The sequence below is a fragment of the Panthera onca genome, chromosome C2 (genome assembly GCF_046562875.1).
Source record: "Panthera onca isolate mPanOnc1 chromosome C2, mPanOnc1 haplotype 2, whole genome shotgun sequence".
Classification (NCBI taxonomy): Eukaryota; Metazoa; Chordata; class Mammalia; order Carnivora; family Felidae; genus Panthera; species Panthera onca.
This window is the reverse complement of record NC_138347.1, coordinates 83,694,234-83,720,957: the sequence shown is the minus strand read 5'-3', so window position 1 is coordinate 83,720,957 and position 26,724 is coordinate 83,694,234. Positions and strand designations below refer to the sequence as shown.

Sequence of the window (26,724 nt, the reverse complement as noted above, 5' to 3'; positions counted from 1 at the left end):
GAGATACAGAGGTGACTAAATAGCCCCCAGTCTTGCCCTCAAGATGGTCCCAGCCTAATGAGGCCAGCATGTGAAGACGAAAACTCAACAGAATATGAAACATACAGGCTACGGTGAGAAAATAAGATACCCTAAATTTTATGGGGCCTTTTGGACCTAATCTTTATATATTTTCAACATTTTATTTTGTTCTGCAGTTTAGTTATTTTCCTTAACAATTAAACTCTCAGCAAGTAGGCTTAAGTCCAATGAACATTCAAATGAAAACAAAATTCATCACTTTCGGTTTGCTTAAGAGTTGCCATCTTTGTTTCGATTGTGCTAAATTTGTGAGTTCTTTGATTCTCGTCTCTAGCAACAGAGGAAAGTTACCTAATACAGCCTGGAGAAGGCTGTGCCAGGAAAGATCTCTCTGCCACTCTATCTGTGAGAACCATACTGGGGATTAGGGCTTTCAACATATGAATTTGTGGGGACACAATTCAGTCCATAGCATTCTGCCTCTGGCCCCCCTCCCAAACATGTCCTTATTGGATACCAAATACATTCATTCCATCCCAACAACCCCCAAAGCCTCTACTCATCCCAGCATCAACTCTAAAGTCTAAAGTCCAAACTCTCATTTAAATATCTAAATCAGGGGTGCCTGGGTGGCTCAGTCGGTTGGGCGTCCGACTTCAGCTCAGGTCACGATCTCGCATCCGTGGGTTCGAGCCCCGCGTCGGGCTCTGGGCTGATGGCTCAGAGCCTGGAGCCTGCTTCCGATTCTGTGTCTCCCTCTCTCTCTGACCCTCCCCCGTTCATGCTCTGTCTCTCTCTGTCTCAAAAATAAATAAACATTTTAAAAAAAATAAATATCTAAATCAATTATAAGTGAGATTAGAATTGTGATTCATCCCAAGGCAAAATTCCTCTCCAGCTGTGACCCTGTGAAACCAGACAAGTTATATGTGCTTCCCAAATACAACAATGGGTCAGGCATAGGACAGACATTCCCATTCCAAAGGGAGGAACAGGAAAGAAGGAAGGAAGGATAGGTTTCAAGTAAGTACAAAACCCAGCAAGGTAAATGCCATTAGATCTTCAGTCTGGAGAAAAACCCTCTTAGGCTTGATGCCTGGCCTTCCAGACCCACTGGGGCCCCACCTCCATAGCTCTGCCAGGCCAGGGTAGTGCCCCCAAGGCTCTGCCAGCAGCAAACCTTCCCGAGGCTCCAATTATTTTAACAGAGAGAACTTAAAATAGAGAATGTTTAACTAGGTAATATATAATTGTTAACTAAGTAATTGAAAAGGCAAAAAGAACACGCAGCTATCACAGAGGTAGCAACAGCAGGAAGCAGTTCACAGGGCTTGGGGAACAAAGGGAAGAGGTTGTCATTATTACAACTCAGAAGCTTGGAGAAGAATCCCAGTGGTTTGGGACCCAGGCTTCCCCAAAGAGGTGCCAGCTATCTGAGCTGGTGTCTCTGCAGAGATACAATGAGTTTGCCTTTGTGAGATGGTAAAACCTCAAACTAGATCGAACTGTATGTTATTTGCTTGGGCTGCCATAACAAAGTACCACAGACTGGATGACCTAACAGATACAAATCTGTTGTATCACAGGTCTGGAAGCTAAAAGTCCAAAATCAAGGTATCAGAAGGGTGCATTCCTTCTGAGAGCTGTGAAGAAAAGATCTGTTCCAGCCTTCTATCTGTGGCTTATAGACAGCCATCCTCCCCCTATGTCTCTTCACACTGTCTTCCCTCTATGCATATCTCAGTGTCCAAATTTCCTCTTCTTATAAGGACATCAGTCATAGTGGATTAGGGCTCACCCTAATGACTTCATGTTAACTTGATTGCTTCTTTAAAGATCCTATCTCCAAATAAGGTCACATCTTGGAATACTGAGGGTTAGAACTACAGCATATGAATTTTAGGGGACACAGTTGAACCATAGCAAACTGCTTCTGGAATGAACTGCCTCTGCCAGAGCGGAAGAAGCAGCATTGCCGGATGCTGATGTCAGGAACAGGAAGCCAACCAGGAAAAAAAAAAAAAAAAAAAACAGAGGCAAAGAGGAAAGAGTAAGTCCCTTCCTCCTCATCTAGCCATGCAATCTCCCTCTAATGTCCCTTACTGACAGAGCCTAAAAGGAAGCGGCTGGCAAAGGAAAAATGTGGCTTGCAGAGTCCCGGTCCCTGCATCACAAAGCAGAATATAGAAGAGTGGGTTTGAGGCTAAGAGCCAATAGCTTAATAACTGGCACAGTGCTGAATAACTGTTAGTTATTCTTATTAATCACTAGCATCAGAACTTTTATTTTCATTTTCCATATATTTTTATAGTATAGTAAGGAAAAGTTGCAACAAAATATTTAACTGAGCAAACATACTAGCTATGCTGCTAATGCTGTCCTGATGGCTGGTGGGCTGGAACATCACCATGCTGCAGCTCACATTCATTTGTTCAATGACATCCAGCACTGTATCAGTGGCCTTCCTATGGGAGGCCAAGGTGTAATATACACGGTGTGCAAGAAAACCAAAAATCTGGAAGCCAAGTTGTCACTGAGTGTTTTCTCCATTTTATGGCTGAGAAGATGAACATTCAGAAGGAGAAGTTGTTTGACCAAGGTCACACAGCTAATAGGTGACAGAGCATTGACTTGAACAGAGGTCTGATTCTCTGTGCCTCAATTCCTTTATCTGCCAAATGAAGATAACAATATCTATCCAATAGAGCTGTTATGAGGATTAAATGAGATAATATGTGTAGTGTGCATAACACAGACACAACCTGGCATGTTGTAAGAGCCTTAAAAAAGTTGGCTACATCTGGGGCTTTTTCTACCATAGCAGGCTACCCTGTTACATGCACTCGTCAAAACTTTACAGTATTTGGAGGTCAGAACTATAAAGAATAGAGATGGAGTTGAGAATAAAATTCCTTAAAAAATTATTTTATTATATTTGCTATCAAATCTTTCTGAGGGCAATCATCCCTTTTAGACTCCCATGAACTACAGACAAATATTTATTGAGCACCAACCATGTGGTAATTACTGGAGATACAACACTGAGACACAGAGAGCCTCATCTTCAAGTGTCTCATCAACTACTTGAGAAATCAGTCAAGCAATGATGACACAACCAGGGCTATGACCAAGGACATATAGCCCCCTAAGTATAGGAGCCCCCTAACAGGGAAACCTGATGTAGACTTGAGAAAGTCAGGAAAAGCTTTCATGGAAAAAGCCACATTTAAGATGAAATCTGAAGCACAAATAAGAGATTGGTGAGCACTTAAAATATAAGGAAAACATGAGAAGCCTAGGGCAAGAGGGAGGAAGGAACATTCAAAGAACGGAAGGAAGCTGACTATGGCATGGAAATTGGGGTGGGCAACAGACAAAGCTGAAAAGACCCCCAGCACCTGTTCCTCCAGGGCTTTGTGAGCCACAGGACCCTGGACATTAGCTAGAGGCAGTATAGGGCCTCTGTAGGCTTTTAGCAAGTAAGGGACAATTAGATGTGCACTTTATGAAGATCAGCTCGGATGTTATGTGGAAAATGGCTTTGAGTGAGGTAAAAAGGAAGGCAAGGAAATGAGAAAGCTGCTACCTGCCAGCAAGCCAAGTGAGAGATGATGGAGGTCTGAGGGATGTATCCCTAAGGGTGGAGAAAAATGAATGGATTCAAGTAGCATTTAAAAGGTAGAGCCGTCTTTTACCAAAACCATCAACATGGGCTGCATTTGCACCAAAACCATGAAGAAGGTGCCCAGGTCATCATGGAGAAGTACTACACGTGCCTGGGCCATGACTTCCACACCAACAAGTGCGTGTGAGAGGAGATCGTCATTATTCCCAGCAAGAAGCTCAGCAACAAGATAGCAGGCTTGTGTCACACAACTGATGAAATGGATTCAGAGAGGCCCAGTGACAGGTATCTCCATCAAGCTGCAGCAGGAAGAGAGAGAAAGGAGAAGTAATTATGTTCCTGAGGTCTCAGTCCTGGATCAGGAGATCATTGAAGTAGATCCTGACACTAAAGGAAATGAAACTTAGACTTCGGCAGTCTATCTAAACTTCAGGTCACCCAGCCTACAGCTGGGATGAATTGACTTCAAAATACCACATGGAACCATTTAAATCTTTCTGCTGTGCTGTAACATCTTTAATAAACCCTGGACAACAATCAATCAATCAATCAATCAATAAAAACTGAAAGGTAGAGCCAACAGGATTTGGTAGGTAATGAGAAGTAAGGAGTGAGGGGCAAGAGAAACAAGAAAAGAGAGAAATAAAGGAAAATGCCCAGGTTTCTACTTTGGGCAACTAGATGGATGGTGATACCCTTTACCAAGACAGGGGGCACGAAGGCAGAGCAGGGCTGACGCAGTAGCTGATGAGCTTAGATATAGGTTTAGGGTTGAGTTTAAAGTATAAAGGGGTCATCCAGATGGAGATGATCTGTACATAACTGCAAACCATCACATCTTTTTCCATTTCAACCGTTGACTGAGCAGCTGAGCTATGAATCAACCAATAAGTGCCTTGAGTACCACCTACTATCTAGAATATTATTAGCCTCTTGTTTTAATAACCAATAAGTTTTAATTTTCTCCCCTTTCAAAATGCACCCTAAGTGAGAACAGGACGTGGGTGCAACCAATAGATAATTACATACATACTACAAACTCTGTTTAAATTGAGACAAACCCAAATCAAATTTTTGCTCTTTATTTTGCTACCACCAACAAGGATAGAGGGTCCATGGGGCGCCTGGGTGGCTCAGTTGGTTAAGCGGCGGACTTCAGCTCAGGTCATGATCTCGCGGTCCATGAGTTCGTGAGTTCGAGCCCTGCGTCGGGCTCTGTGCTGACAGCTCAGAGCCTGGAGCCTGTTTCAGATTCTGTGTCTCCCTCTCTCTGACCCTCCCCCGTTCATGCTCTGTCTCTCTCTGTCTCAAAAATAAATAAACGTTAAAAAAAAAAATTTAAAAAAAAAAAAAGGATAGAGGGTCCAGTTTTTTTTTTTCCAACGTTTTTTTTTTTTTTTTTTTTTTTTTTAATTTTTGGGACAGAGAGAGACAGAGCATGAACGGGGGAGGGGCAGAGAGAGAGAGGGAGACACAGAATCGGAAACAGGCTCCAGGCTCCGAGCCATCAGCCCAGCGCCTGACGCGGGGCTCAGAGCCTGACGCGGGGCTCGAACTCACGGACCGTGAGATCGTGACCTGGCTGAAGTCGGACGCTTAACCGACTGCGCCACCCAGGCGCCCCCGAGGGTCCAGTTTTTGTAGTGTCATCCTGTCTTACTGTTCTTCACAAAACTAAACACTAAGGAATGGAACACAAGTTATTTGCATTTTTATTCTTGAAAAGAGAATCTTAAACTTTACAACATCGAATCAGATTTTTTCATCTAAGAATGTGGCCAGTTTAGAATCAGTAAACATTATGGCTAAAACATTTAAATAAGTGGTTATTTGGCTCTCCGTTCCTCGCGCTGCAGCCCCCGCGGTAGCAGCCGCCGAGCCCGCCGCCACCGCCCCCGAGCAGAAGATGGCTGTACCTCCCACGTATGCTGATCTTGGCAAATGTGCCAGGGATGTCTTCACCAAGGGTTATGGATTTGGCTTAATCAAACTCGATTTGAAGACAAAATCTGAGAATGGACTGGAATTTACGAGCTCAGGTTCTGCCAACACTGAGACCACCAAAGTGACGGGCAGTCTGGAAACCAAGTACAGATGGACTGAATATGGTCTGACGTTTACGGAGAAATGGAACACTGACAACACATTAGGCACAGAGATTACTGTGGAGGATCAGCTTGCACGTGGACTGAAGCTGACCTTTGATTCATCCTTCTCACCAAACACAGGGAAAAAAAATGCTAAAATCAAGACAGGGTATAAGCGGGAGCACATCAACCTGGGCTGTGATGTGGATTTCGACATCGCCGGCCCTTCGATCCGGGGCGCTCTGGTGCTGGGTTATGAGGGCTGGCTGGCTGGCTACCAAATGAATTTTGAGACTGCAAAGTCTCGAGTGACCCAGAGCAACTTTGCAGTTGGCTACAAGACTGACGAATTCCAGCTCCACACTAACGTAAACGATGGGACAGAGTTTGGTGGCTCCATTTATCAGAAGGTGAACAAGAAGTTAGAGACCGCCGTTAATCTGGGCTGGACAGCAGGAAATAGTAACACTCGCTTTGGAATAGCGGCCAAGTATCAGATTGATCCTGACGCCTGCTTCTCGGCTAAAGTGAACAACTCCAGCCTGATAGGTTTAGGATACACTCAGACCCTAAAGCCAGGTATCAAACTGACGCTCTCAGCTTTGCTGGATGGCAAGAATGTCAATGCTGGTGGCCACAACCTTGGTCTAGGACTGGAATTTCAGGCATAAACAAATACTGTACAATCGTTTAATTTTAAACTATTTTGAGCATAGCTACCTTCAGAATTTAGTGTACCTTTTAATGTCGTATGTCTGGGATGCGAGTATTGCTAAATATCATGTTAGACCTCCAGGTTAAAGATGATTCAGCTTTAAGGTGTTACCCTTTCAGAGGTACAGAAGAAACCCAATTCCAAGAAAAGTCCTTTCAGCTGTAGACTTTGGGGGACCTTGGTGGCCCTCTAGAATTGTCAGGTTTCTTTTTTATCTAGAAATGGCTGCAAGTGGAAGCTGAGACTTCGTAGGCACTTTGTAAACTGGTATTGAGTAAATGGATGAAACTATGACTTCCTGAGAATTAACTTTGGTTTCCTACCCTAATGAAGGAGAGACTCACTGATGGTGTGTACAAAATCATCTGAAAGAGACTTTTTTAGACAGATTTTCATGACCTGTTTCCACCCCAGTCCATCACCTCTTTTACACCAAAAGTAGTCTGCAGGGCATGGTAGCTGTTTCTTTTGTGCCATTTGGGGTGGAGAAGGTGGATGTGATGAAGCCAATAATTCGGGACTTAATTCCCTCTCATGTTGTGTTTTTTGTTGCCCTTGCACCAGAGTATGAAATAGCTTCTAAGAGTCCCAGCTGCAAGCTGGGAAGAGTCTCTGTGACTGTAATCACATGGTGACAACATTCGGAATCTATATTGGACTTCTGTTATATTCTCGCCACTCAGTTTATTTTTTAGCAGTTTAATGGGTACATTTTAGAGTCTTCCATTTTGTGTGGAATTAGATCCTCCCCTTCAAATGCTGTAATTAACATCACTTAAAGTAAAACTTGAATAAAATATTGAAACCTCAAAAAAAAAAAAAATAAATAAATAAATAAATAAATAAGTGGTTATTTTTCATTCAGAAATCCCTAAGTACAAGGTTACTCAGGTTCTTTTCAACACATTTTGGCCAGTGTCAGAAGATATGTAAGTACAATTCTGGTCTCCTTCACAAAATCAAGTAGCATCCGCAGCACGGGGGTAAGTGGTGAAGTTTTTCAGGTCTAAGTTTCAGGTGTAAGCTGCTTTCCATGGAAAGAGAGGTGGCCAAACCCAGGACAGAACCTCTAGTGGGACTACACCTTTGAAGACTGAGAAAACAGGAAAGCCACAGCCCACCCAATCCAAAGGAACCATATATATTGGGAGGAATTCAAAAACACCATTTCCTCCAAGAATCCTTCCTTCATCCTACTCAGGCCGGTTTAGATGTGTCCCAAATTTGTTCACAGAGAACCTGGAGCATTTCTGCCATGGCACCTGACACCCTTTATTAGAAACATCTATTACAGTAACCATTCCTGTATTATACATATTGATATGCAACATGAGGGCAGAAACTATGTCTTGGATATTTGTATCTCCTGCATGTCAGGCACAGCCGATATTCAGTAAAATCTGATAAATAAAATAGTGAATGGCCTACACACGTTTCTCAGGCAGCTCTATCATCAATAAAGTCACTTGAATGTTGAGGGTTAAATACAAATAAACATGTAATTCTATAAAATCTCATTGACTCTTAGCTCTTCTTACTAACACAAAACACAGCTCCCTGAAAAGTTATTTTAAAGAAGGCATTGTTTTAGATGGGTCCCCAAATAAATATGGTTTTGTCTCTGGTCAGCCATTGTATGAAATTTGTCCTGGTCTACCTCCACAGAGCACCATTCATACTTAATTCAAACTTATATTTTTAAAAATATGTTCATGCTCTGTCTCTGTCTCAAGAATAAATAAACATCAAAAAAATTTTTTTTTAATTTTTTTAATGTTTATTTATTTTTTAGAGAGACAGAGACAGCACAAGCAGGGGAGAGGCAGAGAAAGGGGGAGACACAGAATCTGGAGCAGACTCCAGGCTCTGAGCTGTCAGCACAGAGCCCGACGCAGGGCTCAAACCCACGAACCGCGAGATCATGACCTGAGCCGAAAACAGATGCTTAACCAACTGAGTCACCCAGGCACCCCAAATATATTTATTGAGTGCATACTCTATGGTAAGCACTGTGTTAAAATCAAGATATGCAGCACTGAAAATGAAAGAACCAGGCCCATGCCCTCATGGAGCTTATGGTCTGGTGTCTACCCCTCACCTCCGAAACTCTAAAGACTCTGAGAATGCCTCATAGGCATAATACAGTTTTATCTGTAAGCTCTTAAAAATTCAATACATTAATAAGGCAAGCCCAAGCTAATTCAGGAACATCTGGAGACTTGCTGTCTAGAATGAATAACAAGTCTGCAGGGACACCTGGGTGGCTCAGTCGGTTAAGCAACTGACTCTGGCTGAAGTCATGATCTCATGGATTGTGAGTTTGAGCCCCATGTTGGGCTCTGTGCTGACAGCTCAGAGCCTGGATCCTGCTTGAGATTCTGTGTCTCCCTCTCTCTCTGCCACTCCCCTATTCATGCTCTCTCTCTCTTTCTCTCTCTCAAAAATAAATAAATATTTTAAAGAAATTTTTTAAATTAAAAAAAAATAGCAAGTCTGCTAAACTATTTTAATTTTCCCAAGGCAACTAAGAACTGATCGGTCCAAAGGGATCCGTTCTGAGGTACATCCAAGTTTCCTTTTGCCTATCTTCAATGTGGGCACCTGCAAAGGGATAACCCATCTCAGAATGGCCTAAGGGAGACAAGGATGTCATGCAGTATCATTTGCTAAGTAAGGTCTTTCAACTGCTTCCTTATGAAGCACCCTTGGCAGGCACATTAAAAAAGGCATCCCTTCTTCCCCAGCAGATGTAGCCCTGCTCAGGGGTGTAGAGCTGGGTAAGAGGAACTCAACCAGGATTTCAATCCCAGCATGCCCCCTCAGCATAGTCCCATGCTGAAGCTCTGCTAACAACTCCCCAGCCCATGCACTGGGAGCAAAATGCATTAGTGCTTTTATATTATATGTGTTTTAAATTATCATCATAACTAAGGAAAACAGTATTTCTGTGAAATTACTTAACTGTATGGAAATCCTTTCCTAAAACGCAGCAGCCATGGAAACGTTAAACATGATTCAAAGTCATTAAACTTTTGCCAAGATTGCAACTTATTTCTGCCAAATAACTCTAACTCTTCAAAACCTGTGACTTCACTGAGCTCTGAGCAATTCAGAAATGGAAAATGAGCACAGTCTCCAGTTGTGTGGTTTGGGACTAAAGCCTTGCACCTCTCTGGACAAATATCAAGGTCAGTGTTCCCACAACTTGCCAAAGTCAAATCACTAAAGAAGTACAGTCTAGTAGTTTTTGAGTCTTTCGGAACTTAAATTCGCAGTAAGTCACTTTTCTCGAGTAGCAAGTCAAGAAATCCCCTCATCTCTGACCTGCCCCTGCTCACTTTGTCTCTCTCTCAAAATAAATAAAAAATAAACTTAAAAATTAAAAAAAAAAAAAAGAAGTCCCCTCATTCTAGCCATATATTATATTAAAATAACCCACTCTCTGGGGGCATCTGGGTGGTTCAGTTGGTTAAGCGTCTGACTCTTGGTTTTGGCTCAGGTCATGATCTCATGGTTCAGTGCGATGGGCTATGCACTGACAACATGGAGCCTGCTTGGAATTCTCTCTCTGCCCCTCCCCCACTTGTGTGCTCTCTCTCTCTCAAAAATAAACTTTTAAAAATTAATTAATCAATTAATTGATTTAATTAAATAACCCACTCTTTGTATCCTTTGGGTTCAGCCACTTCCAATTGCCTGTAAACGGGTAATTGTTCAAAGCACGGGCATAAGGAAAATGCAAAATCTTAATCATTTCTTCCATCACATCATTCAATAAACCTTACTTGAAATGTGGTCTTAATATCAGCTGGGGTAGCTGTGCCCCTTTGAGATCTAGAGAGGACAGGTTTAAGCCCCAATCCCGGGCCTGTGGAAAAGTCCAGGCTCTCCTGAGGTTTCTGCAAATGGAATAGGGCAGGAAGAACTGTGCTCTCACAGCTCCTTCAGCTCTAATTCCCAGCCTCCCTGGCCATGCATTCTGCTCTTTTACCCTGGCCCTGGTATGATTCACTTGGGACCAGCACTTGTACTTGGAACCCTGAGACGTGAACACAAGGCTGCTGTGGGGAGAGGTTACAGGGCTGCCCTACACCAGCTGACACTCATGTAGACAACCTGTTCTCAAAGGTCTCTCGGACACTCAGCACCAGACATATCTCACTTCTCACACCTAGCCAGGGACATCCTGGCCTTGTTCATGCCTCTCTCTCTTCTCCTCTCCCTGCTTTCCTGTCACCACCACACCCTAGGGCCAGATTCTCCACACAGTTTGAAGTGAGCCACTCAGCTCCTCCTTTCCGAGTCACCCCAGGCCCAACTTAAAGTAAACCCTTCAAGGGGCTCAACTGAATAAAGGGGCCATTTAATCTTTGAACAGAGGCCTTGACTTATAGTTGTTTTTTAACAACATTCACCATTCTTGAAGACAGTTGTGATTTCAAAGAGCCATTTCTCTTGGCCTTTGCTTTTATAATGAATTATGCAATGGAAATCAGGTACTTGAACCTCCTTCTTCAGCTTGAATAAACAGTGGAAACCTTTTTTCCCCCTTTTTATTGCAGGTGTTTGGTTTACGGTCAATGCATTCAAATTTTCCAAGCTTAGAATAAAGTTCCCAAATTACCAACTGGCAGGTGGTTTAGCCCTACTGGTTTATTGTGTTAGCTACTTAGGCTTAAAGACAGAGTTTTAGTATAAAATCTTGGTCAGACCATGGCCCAAGATCTGACAGGTCCCTTTGGTTGACAAACTTTGTCTCAGGAATGGTGCCACACAGTGGCACATGCACTCCTAGATGTTAGGTGGGTTTCTCAAGGCAAAGGGCCGGTCTTGTTTACTTTTGTAGCTTCTTTGGCTGACAGTCATTTTGCCTTTTCCTCTGATCCTTCCCTGCCATCCCTACTCACACATCAAAAGCAGAAAGGGGGCAGATTGTAATTTTCTACATTCTCTGAAAAAATGAAAAGGAACACTCTTTGTGTGTACAGTCATACACATACATACATCCATACATACACATGTGTATATGCATATATGTGTATGTTCGTGTATATACATTTTTTCATAGGCTCCTAGAGTTCATCATAGTAATAGAAAAGCCTGACAGTATATTAGAATTACCTCAAGAGCTTTTTTTAAAAAAAAGACTGGTGCTTTGGCCCATCCCAGACCAATTATATCATTGGAAGTAGGGCCTGGGCACCTGTAGTTTCTATGAGTCTATTTTTAAACCCCCAAGAAGAGGGGGCCTGCATGGCTCAGTTGGTGAAACATCCAACTCTTGATTTTAGCTCAGGTGATGATCTCACAGTTCAGTTTGTGAGTTTGAGCTCCCCATTGACAGTGCAGAGCCTGCTTGGGATTCTTTCTCTCTCCCTCTCTCTCTGCCCCTCCCCTGCTCACATTCTCTGTCTATAAATAAATAAATAAATAAATAAATAAATAAACTCCCAAGAAGATCCTGAGATAGAACCAAGATTGAGAACTGCGTAAAGTTCTCCTAAACCTTAACTATTCTAATCTGAAGAGCAGAGTCTCATCACCCAGACCTACTGAATCAGCATCTGCATTTCAGTAAGATCCCAAGTAACCCACCTGGTAGGTAGTAACACCACCATTTGAGAAGCACTGCTCTGATCGCTCTCTCACTTGATCATGAGGCCCCAAAAGACTAAGTTACTTCAGAGGTCATTCTGTTAACTGGAGACTCAAATGAGACCTCTTTACTACTAGACCCTTTGTTTTTATTACATTAGTGTTTTTCAGATTTAGCCAATAGTTAATTATTCCTCAAAATGTGTGTAATATGATCTTTCTCAAGTTTATCACAGCTCTAACTTGCCTCTCTTTTTTTTTTTTTTAAGCATAAATTTTTAAAAACATTTAAGACTTTCAGAGGCTTCCTTTTCTGCTAGTAGAGGACAAAATGGTTAGACAGCATGACAAAAAATACTTCAGAAAGACATGGTGGGAGCAGCTACAGAGAAAAGATGAAAGACATTTAACCAAACACTTGCACCTAAGCTGTAAATTAGCAGATTGCAGAAGCCACACCAATGTTTATAGGGGAACAGAGGTTGCCTATAAACTAGCAAGACTGCATCCCATAATTCAGCATATGGGAGACACCAAAGCCTTCATCCTGCGTCTGAAAGAGAGCACCTAAGAGTGGAGGCTATTTATAGGCTTGCAAATTTCATAAGTGCCTTTCCTATGAGAACAGTCCATATTATGGACAAAGGAAATGAACAAAATTCCACAGATCCACATAAGACAAAGCTTTATAGTCAGGACAGCCAACTGTATCAGGAATCCCATCAATCCCACAGTTCTACAGCCCTAGGAACTTGCAAGATTCCCCTTCCACCAGGTTCCAGGCTCTGCATTCCATCTGTACACCTGAACAGCTACTTCAAGCCCTTACACCCACCCCCAGAATCACACAGGCCCCACAGGGAAGGAGGACTCCCTCACAAACTTGCTGTACACAGCCTTCATCTTGAGCCAGTCTCCTTGACCCGCTTTTCACGCCTTATTCTGTTCTGATTATGTACTTGTTTGGGAGATGATTTTGATTCTCCACCCTGGCCACTGGGCTCAGGCCAACAGCCTGCTTCAAGCTAACAGCTCTCCCCCATCTGACCTGCCTATGACCCTTGTGCCCTGGCCCCTCTCCTGTAGTAGGACTATTTCCAGTCCTAAGAATGGCATCAGGCCACCAGGAATCCACAGTCTCAAGCCCAGGAGCATTTGCTCCTCCTTGGTTCCCTGTCCCACCCCCTTAAAACTAGCAGTACCACACCCCAAGGCTGCTGACATAGGTCCAAGAAGAGGCCTCCGTCCTGGAGGCTGAGCACTGGCTGATGTGATGTCACTGTCCCAGGGCTATTTCCTGCGCTAATGCCTTTGCAGGGCATTTTCTGGCATATCAATGCAGCTGCTTAGCTCTCCGTGCATTGTATGCTTTCATGACCGTGACTCTCAGGAGAGACAGAATTGAGTGGCATTTTGGTTCCCTGCCTAGTGAAAGTGATCCACATCCAAGGACACATTCCTTATGTGATATGCACTGCATTTCCACCTATCTCTGGCAACAGTGAACTCAAATAGTAGAAAATGCCACTGCTAATAACAAAGATTACAAAAAAGAGACTCTGCAACTCAAAGAGGTCATGCTATCAGGACAAACGCCCCTCTGCAGAGACATGGAGAAATTTTCTTCCAACTCTTTAGATGCCTGCTCTCCTGAAGTCAGATGGAAGCCAGGCCCAGTTTGGGGCAACACCAGGAAAGGAGGCAGCAGCTGTTACAGGGTAATTAAAGTCAGGGAAAATGCAGAGGAGGCCAGAAAGCTGATGTGAGGTCAGGCAGGGACACGGATCAGCCTAAGCCTGTAGCTGCTGTTAGAGGCTAACAGACAGGAATGGCTCATCTAAACACTGTCCAAAGACAAGAAAACTCTAACTTCAGGGGTCCAACAAGGTCTTCGTACATAGAACCCCACCACCAGATCCATTCTCTCACTCCCAAGTAGCTTCTGCTGGGGTCTCCTTCAGGAAGGTTGAAGAATTCCTGTTTCTTGGATGATTTGACTAAGAGGAAATTATTTCCCTAGCTTATGACACAATGGATGGATGGATGGATGGATGGATGGATGGATGGAGAGAGAAAAGTAGGAACAGGTTTATTCCACAGGTAGAACCAGCTGCAAGGATTTAATTTAATAGGGCCAGGATTTATCACCCTCCCCAAACTATCTCTGAGAACCACACTGACATTTGAACTTCAGGAATGCCCCCAATGAGGCTAAGGGTATGATCTTCATGGACTGGTACCAATAGCAACAGTTATAATAATGGCAATCATTTTTGTCAGAGAGCTGCTGCTATATACCAAGCATTGTCATTTACTTGCACTGCCCAGGACTCTTGCATGTTCTGTGCAAGATTCTTTGAGAAGAGTCTTATTTTAGAGAATGGATGTGATAGCTCTTTTGTAATGCATTTCAAGAAGTGTTTATAAATACTTGTAACAATGGTTATAAAAATGGTGCCCGCTTGGGACGAATAAAACAGTGCTATTTAAGTGGAGGGGAAAAAATAGTACTCTTGCTGTTACAAGTAACAAAACCTAAGTCAAATTGACACAAGTGTGAAAAATGAAATTGTTACAGATACACAGAGATCACTTTGAACCCATGCCCAGGAATGCTCCCAGGCTCTCCAGGGCAGATAATAAACCAGTAAACATTCCTTCTCTTAACATCTGATTTATTATTTTTCTCAGACTGGCTCTTTTAGCTTCTTCATCCTTATGACAGAAAACATGACTGCTACCACCACCCACATTTATATACAATTGTCTCATCCCTCATGGCAAACAATTATCCAATGCCAGTGCTTGAGGGGATATGGAAGATGTCATTGGCAAATGGCTAGAAAACAGAGGCTTTGAGGAACCTGAATGACATGTGGAGTAATTAATGTAGTCTCACGGCCTTTGGAAAATAGTTTCCATTTGTCTACTGAGAAGTTGAACCAGGCTAGACTGTCATTCCTTTGTTTAGACTTAATCTTTTAAGTCATGATTCAGCCTGCCACCTTTCAACCCTGCTACTTCCTGGCAACTTCCTATCCCTTGGAATTAGATTGCCTTTTGTTTCTAGCATGGATCACAGGAGTCTCCATGTCTTAAAATACACTAATGATATGCTGGATGTCAACCTTGACCCAAAAGAAATCAACTGTTGCTTTACAGCATTCAGCTTCACTGAAAGACTCAGATCCTCTAAGGTTTATTATAGAGATGGTAAGAGAAAGGTAAGACAGGCTTTTGCATTTTATCATGCCTATGAAGTGTTTTAGCACACTGAGCTATAAGCAGAAAATCTCCCACCATAATGATCACACCAGTATTTGTCAGGCCTTTTCCATGTATCAGACCCTTAAACCTGAACAACTTAACAAAGGTAATTATTCCTTAAATAGAGAAATTTAGATTCAAAGAGATTAAGTGACTTGACCAAGATCATTAAGCCAGTGAGTGACAGAGATAGAATTCAAACCCAGATGTCTGACCACAATGTTCATGTGTTTTCCGTCACACAGAAATGTCACACAGTCATTGTCATCTATTGCTATTTGCAATTTGAATTTGGCTGTGGAGGAGGAGATGGAAGTTCTAAACATAAATAGGATGGTATCCCAGAATTTCTCATCACTTCTATGACTCCCAGCATCTTATCCGAGCACCTTGGATCCTCTACTGGTTTGGTGCACACTAAATAAGTTTTCAGCTTTAGGAGGTCTTGAGGGCTCCAGAAGAGGCAAGCACTCCATCCCCAAGGAGGGAGGTCTTTACTTGGACCCTCTGTACTGAAGGATTTGTGACTCAGCATGACCATTACAGGGTGGAATGGTTAAAAGGTTGCCCTTTTTGCCATTCTAATAGGATTTTCTTGGGGAGAGTCTGCCCAAGCTTCAAGTTGCCTTCTCTATCATCTTCTGGCTGCAGAAAAGAGAAAACTAATTACTTCTAACATCTATCTTCTCTGGACCATGAGGATACTATACCCCTTGTTCCAGGTAACACGCCAGAGTGGGGGCAGTGGCCTCACCTTGCCCTCACCTTGAAACACCTCAGCTTCAAATAACATCTTCCCCTCTGAACAAGCTTTAGGGTCACTGTGCTTTCATTCTAGGCTCTTCTAACGCAGGTCCATCTGGTTCCTTCAGAGAACACCTACTCATTGTTGGGTGTTGCCTCTTTCATTCATCTATTCACTGAGTATTTATTGAGCACCTTCTATCTTTCAGGCATTATTCTAGGTGCCAAGAGTATTGGTGTGAACAAGATGGAAAGGTCTCTATCTTCATGAAATTTACAGGTGGGTAAAGGAACTAGAAAATAAAATAAGGAAATAGATAAGATCATTTAAATTTGTGTTAGGTGCCATAGATACAAGAAATAAGCTGATTAAATTTTCTTAATGTTTATTTATTTTCGAGAGAGAGAGAGAGACAGAGTGCAAGTGGGAGAGGGACAGAGAGACAGGGAGACACAGAATCTGAAGCAGGCTCCAGCCTCCGAACTGTCAGCACAAAGCCCAACATGGGGCTCGAACTCATGAGCAGTGAGATCATGACCTGAGCCAAAGTCGGATGCCCAACCGAATGAGCCATCCAGGTGCCCCAAGAAATAAAGTGATCAGATAGAGAGTAACAGAGGACTCAGAAGGAGCTACTTTAGATGGGATGCTCAGGAAAAGCCTTCCCAAAGAGATGATATTTGAGCAGAGACATGAAGTCTGAGAGAGATCCAGCCTTATCAGAGTCAGTAAAAAAGCATTCAAGGCAGAAGGAACAAGAAGTGCAAAGTACCTGAGGTAAGCAGAAGACTGGGCCATTCAAGGAAAAGTGGCTGCAGCACAGTGAACAAAGAGGTGGTCAACATGAACTTAAAAAGGAAGACAAAGGCTAGATCATAAAGGCTTCTATAGGCCAGGATTAGGAGTTTGATTTTATTTTTATGAAATAGGAAAGGAGGGCAGTGACATGATTGGACTTAAATGTTCAAAATTCACTCTGGTGAAGTAGAAAACAGACCAAACAGGAACAGGATGGAAGAAGAGAGATCAGGTAGGAGGACTTGGAGTAGTCCAGGAAAAGCTGATGGTAACTTGGAGGAGGGGATGATGGTAGAGATGGAAAGAAGAGGATGGACTAGGGATTTTTCTTTGGGTAGAACTGATAAGACTTGGTTACAGGCTAGAAGCAGGGGATAAGGAAAAAGGGGAGATCCAAAATGACTTTTAGATTTGGGAGTTAAGCAATTGGTTGAAAGGTGATGCTCTTTAAAATTATAGGAAAGAACTGGAGAAAAACAAATGGTGGAGATGGGACAGGGAAATCTGGGGCATGTTAAATGCCTATTAGACAAGCAACAAGTTGGATTCGTGATTCTGGGGCTCATAAAAAATGTTTGGGCTGAAGATACACATTTGGTACACATTTGGAAGTCATCAGCATAAAGTGGGTCAAAGCCATAAAATGGAAAGGGATAACATATTAAGAAAATGTAGACAAAGACAGGGTGAAGACCCAAGACAGGTCTTGGGCACAACCTCATTTAGAGGTTGGATAAAAGAGAAAAAAGTCTATCTTAATGATACATTGAGCAAGAGGGATGCACTTGGTATAATTAGAAAACCATTTTATTCTTTTCCTCCACTACCTGTTAAAACCACCCCCTCGGTGGGACTTGTTGTGCCCTGCTCCTTGAATAAAATCAAAGGCAATTCTGTGACTTTTGTTGACATTCTTCATAAAAAGCCATCAAATTACGTCTGGTCAGACACACACACACACACACACACACACACACACACACACACACACAGAGTTTCATTTCAGTAAGTATTACAAGTGGTCCAAAGTAATAACAACTTCCAAATCAATGAAGAGTTGAAGTTTCCCCACCACCCCCTAGCTTGGGTGTGCTCCACCCTGGCTGCCTCCAGTGGGAGAAGGGTATAGTTGGCTCTTTATTTCTCTCATCTAAAACCTTCAGTCCCATTTCTCTGCTTCTGCTTTCTCCAGGGTTGAAGCAGAGTGGGGAGGGAGAAAAGGAAAGATCTTAATTGACTTACGAACTAAACAAAGCTACTTGGGCTTGGCAGGTATTTAGAGCTTGTTCTTTATCTCCTGGGACTATTCTATGGCTTTTTTGGAGCTCCATCAGCTCAGGAAATCTTGCAATGGCAGCTCCCTTGTAAGTAAATGCATCTCCTAGGGCTGGTCACTTAAAACTCTCCCCTCACCACCCCAGAATCTAATGGTATATTTCCAGGGTTTGCTTGTTTGTTTGTGTGTTTTTCCACAAGCAGCTCTCTGGGGCAGGATCTAAGAAAACCCCATGCCTGCTCTCTATATGTACTATATAAGGTCTATGAGAAGCTTTGAGCATCATTTGCCCAAAACTCTGGGAGGGCAGCCATCCCCAACACAGCATCACCCTTTTACTCTGCTATCAGAGGAGCTAGCCAGCCACAGTTAAACTCCAGTCCTCTGTGCCCCCACTCTCCAAGTGCTCCCCAATAAAGCCCCTTTCACTAAACTGGCAGAGAAGACCAAGCATCCCCACTGCCTCCCTACTGTGAGAGAAAGTTATATTGCAGATCTCTCTAAAGTAGTTTTCTCTCCAATTTCCTATGCACTTTGGTCTCTTCAATCTCTTTTATAAGTTTGGATTTGTAATCAACTAATGGACATAAAGCCCATACTTAGCCACCTCCTTTACAAGTCCTGGCTAATAGTCTAATTCCTCACTTTGAAATATCGGAAACATCTGGGGCTCCTGGGTGGCTCAGTCAATTAAGCGATTAAGTGTCTGACTTCAGCTCAGGTCATGGTCTCAGGGTTCCTGAGTTGGAGCCCCACGTCGGGCTCTGTGCTGACAGCTCAGAGCCTGGAGCCTGCTTCGCATTCTGTGTGTGTCTCTCTCTCTGCCCCTCCTCCACTTGTGCTCACCCCTCTCTCTTAAAAATAAACACTAAAAAAAATAATAATAATACTTTTTAAAAAAGAAACATTGAAATCATCTGATTGTGAGGGGAAGCTAAAGCTGAAGACAAAGATGAATCCTGTTTTACAATCTGGTGTACCCAGAAAACCAAGAAAAAAACAACTAGAGGGAAAATAAAAACCAAGATAACATGATGTAGCAGAGGTTAAAGTGTACTCAAGTAGTCAAATGTTGCTAAAAGTGGAAGAAGATGAAGATAAAGAAATGCTCACTGAAATCTGGTTGCCTTGTGCTATTCCATTTCAGTGTAGTGTTGGGGACAAGAGCTAAACTGACATGTTAGATACTTCCCCAGAATCTGTTCTCCCCTTCTCTCAAACAGAATCCTGTGGCCAGCTCCAATGTAAATTCTGACTGGTCCAAGTCGAACACTATAATCTACTTTCCTCTAGCAATGATATGTTTAGGAATGGGCATGTGATATCATTCTGTTGTAACAAAATGTGAGGGGAAGTTTTTTGGAGAATTTCTGTAGAGGCCTCCTTTTTCCTTAAAAAGAGACATAAGGAAAAGACAGCTCCTCTTCTTCCATTGGCTATTGTCATTTTCTGCATGTGACACCTAGATCTGCAGAAACCATCTGGATACCAGCCTGAGGATAAAGCCAATGCCAAAAAGAAGAGCAAAGTCAAAAGAACTGCCACAAAGAAGAGCCAGAATTCATGCCTGAAGTTTGCTCCACTGTGGGGTTCTTGTTATTTAAACTCATTCTGAGTTTTGTTATTTAATGTTAAAAGCATCCTAAAGATTAAAAAATAGGCTTAAGGAAGGTAAAAAGCTAAAGGCGGAGTGTAGGTGACTCTTTTGAGATGTTTCTCTGGGAAGAAAGGCAGAGAGATGGTCTGACAGTTGATGGGGGATGAAGAAGTCAGTGAAGGCTTTTTTAAAGGTGGGAGACATTGAACCCAGTTTGTAAGTAGATGGGAATGATCCAGTAGAAAGGGGAGTGGGCAGAGCTGTAGGTACAGGCATCTTCTTGCCGCCTCACTTAAAATGGGCAGCCACTCTGGGAGTCTCCCTCACTGATCTTGCTGATGCCCAGCAAGGAAGAGCCACCAATTCTCACACTATTGTTTCTACACTCTGACTATAACTGCTTGCATGCTCCCTCCCTATTGCTCTCCCTATTAGCAGAATCCCTCTAGCCATCTCTGAGCTCTTTCTTTGTCTGGAGAAAAGGCAATGGCTGATCCCTGCAGGGCTGGGCTCTTTAGGGTGAACTCTGAGCTCAAGTGAAATTGGCAGGATCCCACCTTTTTATCCTCTTGAGGTTCTTCCCCAGGAAGGGCCAATCCTCCAAATTTTTACTTCCCCTCACATAGAGACCCAAGAGGCTAAGCTACCCAAGAACCTAGTTTGCAGTTATTTGTTTATGCCCCGAGCTGAGCCTACCCGTAAGCCCCACCTCACCCAGCGATTGCAAGCAGCTCAACTTGTTGAGCTTATAATAAAGCTTGTTGTTACTTAACCCCCTCCTTCCTTAACGTTCCTACCTTCTAATTATAATGGCACAAAAGGGCATGCACCGTTGCCTGTTGGAGAATATAGTCCCTTTCAAATATGGGAAGCCTGGTCCCCAAGGCAGCACTCTCTCCCTTTCCCAGCCACCTGAAGTCATATGCAAATGAACTCAGGCTATAAGGCCTTTCCCCAGGGGAAAAGAAACATTCAGTTCCAGGCAGGGCTTGCACTATATCAGACATCTATTTACTGATCAACTAAATGGTGATCCAAAAGGGCATTTCTATAAAACATTTCCAGTAAAAGTATAAAAACAATGCAAAGGACCAAGTCAAGAACAACGTTGATTTGCCTTTCTATTGTTTCCTATCCAGAGTAATGATCTGTTCCGCATTTCACTTCCCCTACTCAGCAGTAAAACAAGATATGTAGCCTAAACCATTTAATACTCATGCTATGGGGTACGATTAGCCACAGTCTACAGTAATATAGAAACACCTGGTAAAGCCAGACAACTGGGTTTCATTTCCTTATGAAATTTCAACAATTCATTAACCAGAACATTATAATTGACCAAGATATTTTAAATATCTAAAACCAGCTCTCTCTGTTAAATTCAAAATGATTTACTAGTTCTTATTTTTATCTTTTTTTTTTTTTTTTTTGAGAGAGAGAGAGAGAGACAGCTCACTTGACTTGGGGAGGAGCAGAGAGAGAGAGAGAGAGAGAGAGAGAGAGAGAGAATCTTAAGCAGGCTCCATGCCCAGCAGGGAGCCCAACACAGGGCTGGATCCCACAACCGTGAGATCATGACCTGAGCCAAAATCAAGAGTTGGACACTTAACCAACTAAACCATCCCAGCACCCTTTTATCACATTTTCTTACTAATATAATTTTGGCTAAAATACAGACTGTGTTTAAGTAAAAAGAAACAAACCAGCCAAATACTCACTTTTTAAAATCTCCACACTTATCTGTAATCACTGGGAGTAAAACTTTCCACTTACAACAATAACTTAAACTAAGCCACACTTGAAATTTTTAATGATTTCGGAGTAAAACATAGTAATACTAAATTTATGTATTTTCCAGGCTTATTATATTAAAGTCTGCATCTTTGCATACTTTAAGATTTAGCTGCCTCATATCCCTTTTTAGAATAAGGCAATTATTGGAACACCTAGGTGGCTTAGTCACTTGAGCATCTGACTCTTGATTTCGGCTTAGGTCATAATCCCAGGGTCACGGGATAGAGCCCCATGTCAGGTTCCACATTCAGTGTGGAGGGGGCATAAGATTCTCTCTCTCTTCTTCTGCCCCTCTCTCCTGCTCACACACTCATTCTCTCTCTCTAAAATAAAAAAAAAGTCAGTTATTAATTATTTTGTAATGATCTTTCTCTTGATGATAAATTCTTGTAATGAACATCAATGATATATGATTATAAGAGACTTCTTTGGGAATTCTCCTCTGAGAACTGCTCTTTCCTCTTGGCATAATTTCCATAGGTTAGTTCTTGTTGATTTCATTCTCCCAGACACATTTAAGTGGTCCAAGGACAGAGACCTGGCCAAGCTGGGCTGATCAGATTCTTTTATGGAAATCTGGAATTGAATATAGCCATTCTAATCAGGCTGTATGGATACTAAAGAGGATGGATGGGAGGCTGAGCAGACAGAAAAGCAAAGGAAAGAAAAGAACAAAGCATGCTCTCAAAGAGAACAGAACTAAAAGGCTATGGGGCCTCACAAAGAGAGGTACAGAGGAAGAGACAGCATGGTTTCTGGTGGCTTTCCAGAATCCAATCTGGTACCTCTTGGGGCTCTCTCTAAACCTTTTGTTCTATGAAACACTTGTAGTCTTGTGTCTCTTTTTAGCTTATGCAAGTTTGAGGGAGTTTCTGGAACTCTGAAGTAAGTTTTCTTTAAAATAACCATGAGGCCCTCAAGGCCTATTAAATTATGGAAGGCAACTGGCAACAACATAACACTAAATTTCCACAATTTATGCTTGCTGAGTTCTTGGTTCTGCTCTTTCTTTCTCTGATATGTTAAGCACCTATATAGGTTGACTAATGCTTCCCAATGTTTCTAACCACAACACACAGAGTGAAGTAATCAAAATGGTAAAATAAGAGTTTTCTAACAACTCCCCTCTAAAGAAGTGGAGTTCTGACAATCACTCATGGACAAGAGTGACTTTCTGGAAGTCCAGGAATCAAATGGAGAAGTTCCAGCAGACGGTTGAAGCAAGAAAATATCTATGTTGGACACACTGATGAGGGTAAGAGGAAACAGTTTCTCTTTACCACTCCTCCCTCAAGGCAGCACATTTCAGTGTCATGAGTGACCTATTCAGCTCATGATTTCTCCCACAGGGGAAAGTGAGTGTGTAAGTGCCCAGAGTCCCCAGCTGTGCATGATGCTGCTAAAGGGTCCCACTTCTTTCTCACCCATCCAAAATACTGAAGAGTACTAATGACTGGGGATCAGAGTAGCTGGTAGGCCAGCTGACAAGATGCTCTTGAAGAGCATCAAAGGGACAGAGATTTTATCAATTGTGTCATGTACTCCATCAAAAAACCCACCTGTGAGCTCTTGGGCATGCCTCACCTGAGGCCCCCCAACTGGCCCCACAGGGACCTGCAAAGCTCCACACCCCCTGGCCAGCTCTCTGTGTGTGCCCTGAAGGGCAGTGAGTGAGCCTTTGCAGAGAGCTGGTGAGCACACACAGAAAGCTGGCCAGCTCTGCAGGATTAGGTGAAAGCAAACAAATTTAAGCATTCAGCACCACCCCAGGGAAAGCACACGGAAGGCTGTCAGCACCTAGCCTGGCTTCGCACACAATCTTAAGAATCCCACCCAGGCCCAAGAGGGAACAAAAAATGTGTATAAGGGATATCCATAGAAAAGATCTGAGAAAGCCTTAGAAATCCTTAACAGTGCTGACAAAAGGTACTTCTCTCCCAAAACCAGTCAGTAAAGACTGAAGGTGACTGCTTCTTCAAATGTGAAGGCAGCAATGCAAAACTTCAGGAAACATTAAAAAATCAAGGAAACAGGGGCACCTGGGTGGCTCAGTCCACTAAGCATCCAACTCTTGGTTTCAACTCAGGTCATGCTCTCACAGTTTGTGAGTTCAAGCCCCAGGTCGGCTCCATGTTGAAAGTGCAGAGCCTCCTTGCGATTCTCTCTCCCTGGCTCTCTGCAACTCCCCTACTTGCTCTCTCTGTCTCTCTTTCAAAAATAAAAAATTTTTAAAAAATTTTTTAAATCAAGGCAACATAAGGGGTGCCTGGGTGGCTCAGTCGGTTGAGGGTCCGACTTCAGCTCGGGTCATGATCTCCCAGTTCATGGGTTCAAGACCCACGTCAGGGTCTGTGCTGACAGCTCAGAGCCTGGAGCTTGCTTCGGATTCTGTCTCTCTCTCTCGATCTCTCTCTCTCTCTCTCTCCCTCTCTGCTTCTCCCCCGCTCACACTCTGTCTCTCTCTCTCTCAAAAATAAAAAAATAAACATAAAAAAATTTTTAAATCAAGGAAACATGATACTAGCCAAGGAAGTACAATAATTTTCCAGTAAATGACCCCAAAGAAATGGAGAACTGGGATTTGCCCAATAAAGAATTCAAAATATTTGTTTTAAGGAAGCTCAGTGAACTATAAGAAAACACAGAAAGATAATTCAACAAAATCAGGAAAACAATACATGAACAAAATTAGAAATTTAACAGAGACAGAAATCACAGAAAAAGAACAAACAGAAACTCTAGAGGTAGAGAATACAATGAATGATGAGGCACCTGGGTGGCTCAGCCAGTTAAATGTCCGACTTCAGCTCAGGTCATGATCTTGCAGTCCATGAGTTTAAGACCCACGTCGGGCTCCGTGCTGACAGCTCAGAGCCTGGAGCCTGCTTCAGATTCTGTGTCTCCCTCTCTCTCTGCCCCTCCCCCGCTCACACTCTGTCTCTCTCTGTCTCTCTCTCTTTCTCTCTCAAAAACAAATAAACATTAAAAATATATGTTTAAAAAGAATACAATGAATGAAATGAAAACACAATAAGGAGCATCACCAGCATACTGGATCAAAAAAAAGAATCTGTGAAGTAGAAGACAGGTCATTTGAAATTATACAGAGAATTGGGGCGCCTGGGTGGCGCAGTCGGTTAAGCGTCCGACTTCGGCCAGGTCACGATCTCACGGTCCGTGAGTTCGAGCCCCGCATCAGGCTCTGGGCTGATGGCTCAGAGCCTGGAGCCTGTTTCAGATTCTGTGTCTCCCTCTCTCTCTGCCCCTCCCCCGTTCATGCTCTGTCTCTCTCTGTCCCAAAAATAAATAAACGTTGAAAAAAAAAAAATTTTTTTGAAATTATACAGAGAAGAACAAAGAAAAAAAAGAATGAAAAACAGGAAGAAAGTCCAGGTGAACTATGGAACAGCGTTAAAGAAAACATTTGGTGCATTGCTGGAGTCCCAGGAGAAGAAAAGAGAGACAGTGGGGCAGAAAGTTTATTCAAATAAATAATGACTGAGAACTTACCAAACCTAGGGAGAGATTTAGACATACAAGTTCATGAAGATCATACGTCCCCAAAATATTTCAACTCAGAAAGATTTTATTCAAGACCTATTATAACAAAACAGTCTAATTTGAAAAACAAAGAAAATTTTGGGGCACCTGGGTGGCTTAGTTAGTTAAGTGTCTGATTTCAGCTCAGGTCATGACCTCACAGTTTATGGGTTCGAGCCCCACAGTGGACTCTGTGCAGACAGCTCAGTGCCTGGAGCCTGCTTCAGATTCTGTGTCTCCCTCTCTCTCTACCCTACCCCACTCACACTCTGTCTCTCTTTCTCTCTCTCCCAAAAATAAACATAAAAAAAAAAAAGAAAGAAAAAGAAAGAGAAAATTTTAAAAGCAGCAAGAAAGAAAATTCCTCACATGCAAGGGGACTCCTACAAGGCCACCAGTGGATTTCTCAGAAGAAATTGTAAAGGCAAGGAGAAAGTGGGATGACATACTCAACATGCTGAAAGAAAAAACTGCCAACCAGTAATACTTTACCCATCAAAGTTGTCCTTACAAAGGAGAGAAAAAGATGTCCCCAGACAAGCAAAAGCTGAGAGAGTTCATCACCACTAGAACTGCCTTACAAGAAATGCTGAAAGGAGTTCTTCAGGTTGAAATGAAAGGACACTATTAATAACATTGAAATATATGAAAATGTACAACATACCGGTAAAGGTAAGTATATAGTCAAATTCTGAATAATACGGTAATATGGTTATGTATTAACCATTTAACTCTAGTATAAAGGTTAAAGGACAAAGTATTTTAAAAAAATAACTGCAGGGGCACTTGGGTAGCTCAGTCAGTTAAGCGTCTGACTTCAGCTCAGGTCATGATCTTGCAGTCTGTGAGTCTGAGCCCCACATCAGGCTCTGTGCTAACAGCTCAACACAAAGTACAAAGACCTGAAAGCTATAAGACATCAAAGAAAGAAATTGAAAAAGATATAAATAAATGGATATTCTATGTTCACAGATTGGGAGAATTAATATTATTAAAATGTCCACACTACCCAAAGCCATCTACAGATTCAATGCAATCGCTATCAAAATTCCAGCTGCATTTATCACAGAAGTAGAACAAACAATCCTAAAATTCATATGGAACCACAAAAGACTCTGAATAGCCAAAACAAGCCTGAGAAAAAGGAATAAAGCTGGAAGCATCACATTTCCTGATTTCATACTATATAACAAAGCAATAGTAATCAAAAAAGCATTTTACTGGCATAAAAACAGATGCATAACAAAACAATACAACAAAATCAGGAGCCCAGGGGCACCTGGCTGGCTCAGTCAGTAGAGCATGTGACTCTTGATCTCCAGGTCATTAATTCAAGCTCCACCTTGGGTGCAGAGATTATCTTTTAAAAAATCAGGAGTCCAAAACTAAACCTATACATATGCAGTCAACTCATATTTGACAACAGAGCCAAGGATACTCAATAGGGAAAGAATGGTCTCTTCAATAAGGAGTGCTGGGAAAACTGAATATTCACATGCAAAAAAATAAACTGGACTCCTATCTTACGTCACTCACAAAAATTAACTTGAAATGTATTCCAGACTTAAATGTGTGATCTGATACCATAAAACTCCTAAAGAAAACATAGGGGAAAATCTCTTTGACATTGGCCTTGGCAACAACTTTTTGAATATGACACCAAA

The 26,724-nt window shown here is 42.4% G+C and overlaps 2 pseudogenes; both read left to right on the top strand.

Moving 5' to 3' along the window:
- Positions 1-3,009: 3,009 nt before the first annotated feature.
- On the top strand, positions 3,010-4,109 carry LOC144617366 (small ribosomal subunit protein eS17 pseudogene; annotated as a pseudogene).
- Positions 4,110-5,484: 1,375 nt separating this feature from the next.
- On the top strand, positions 5,485-7,247 carry LOC132675756 (non-selective voltage-gated ion channel VDAC1 pseudogene; annotated as a pseudogene).
- The last annotated feature ends 19,477 nt before the right edge of the window (positions 7,248-26,724 follow it).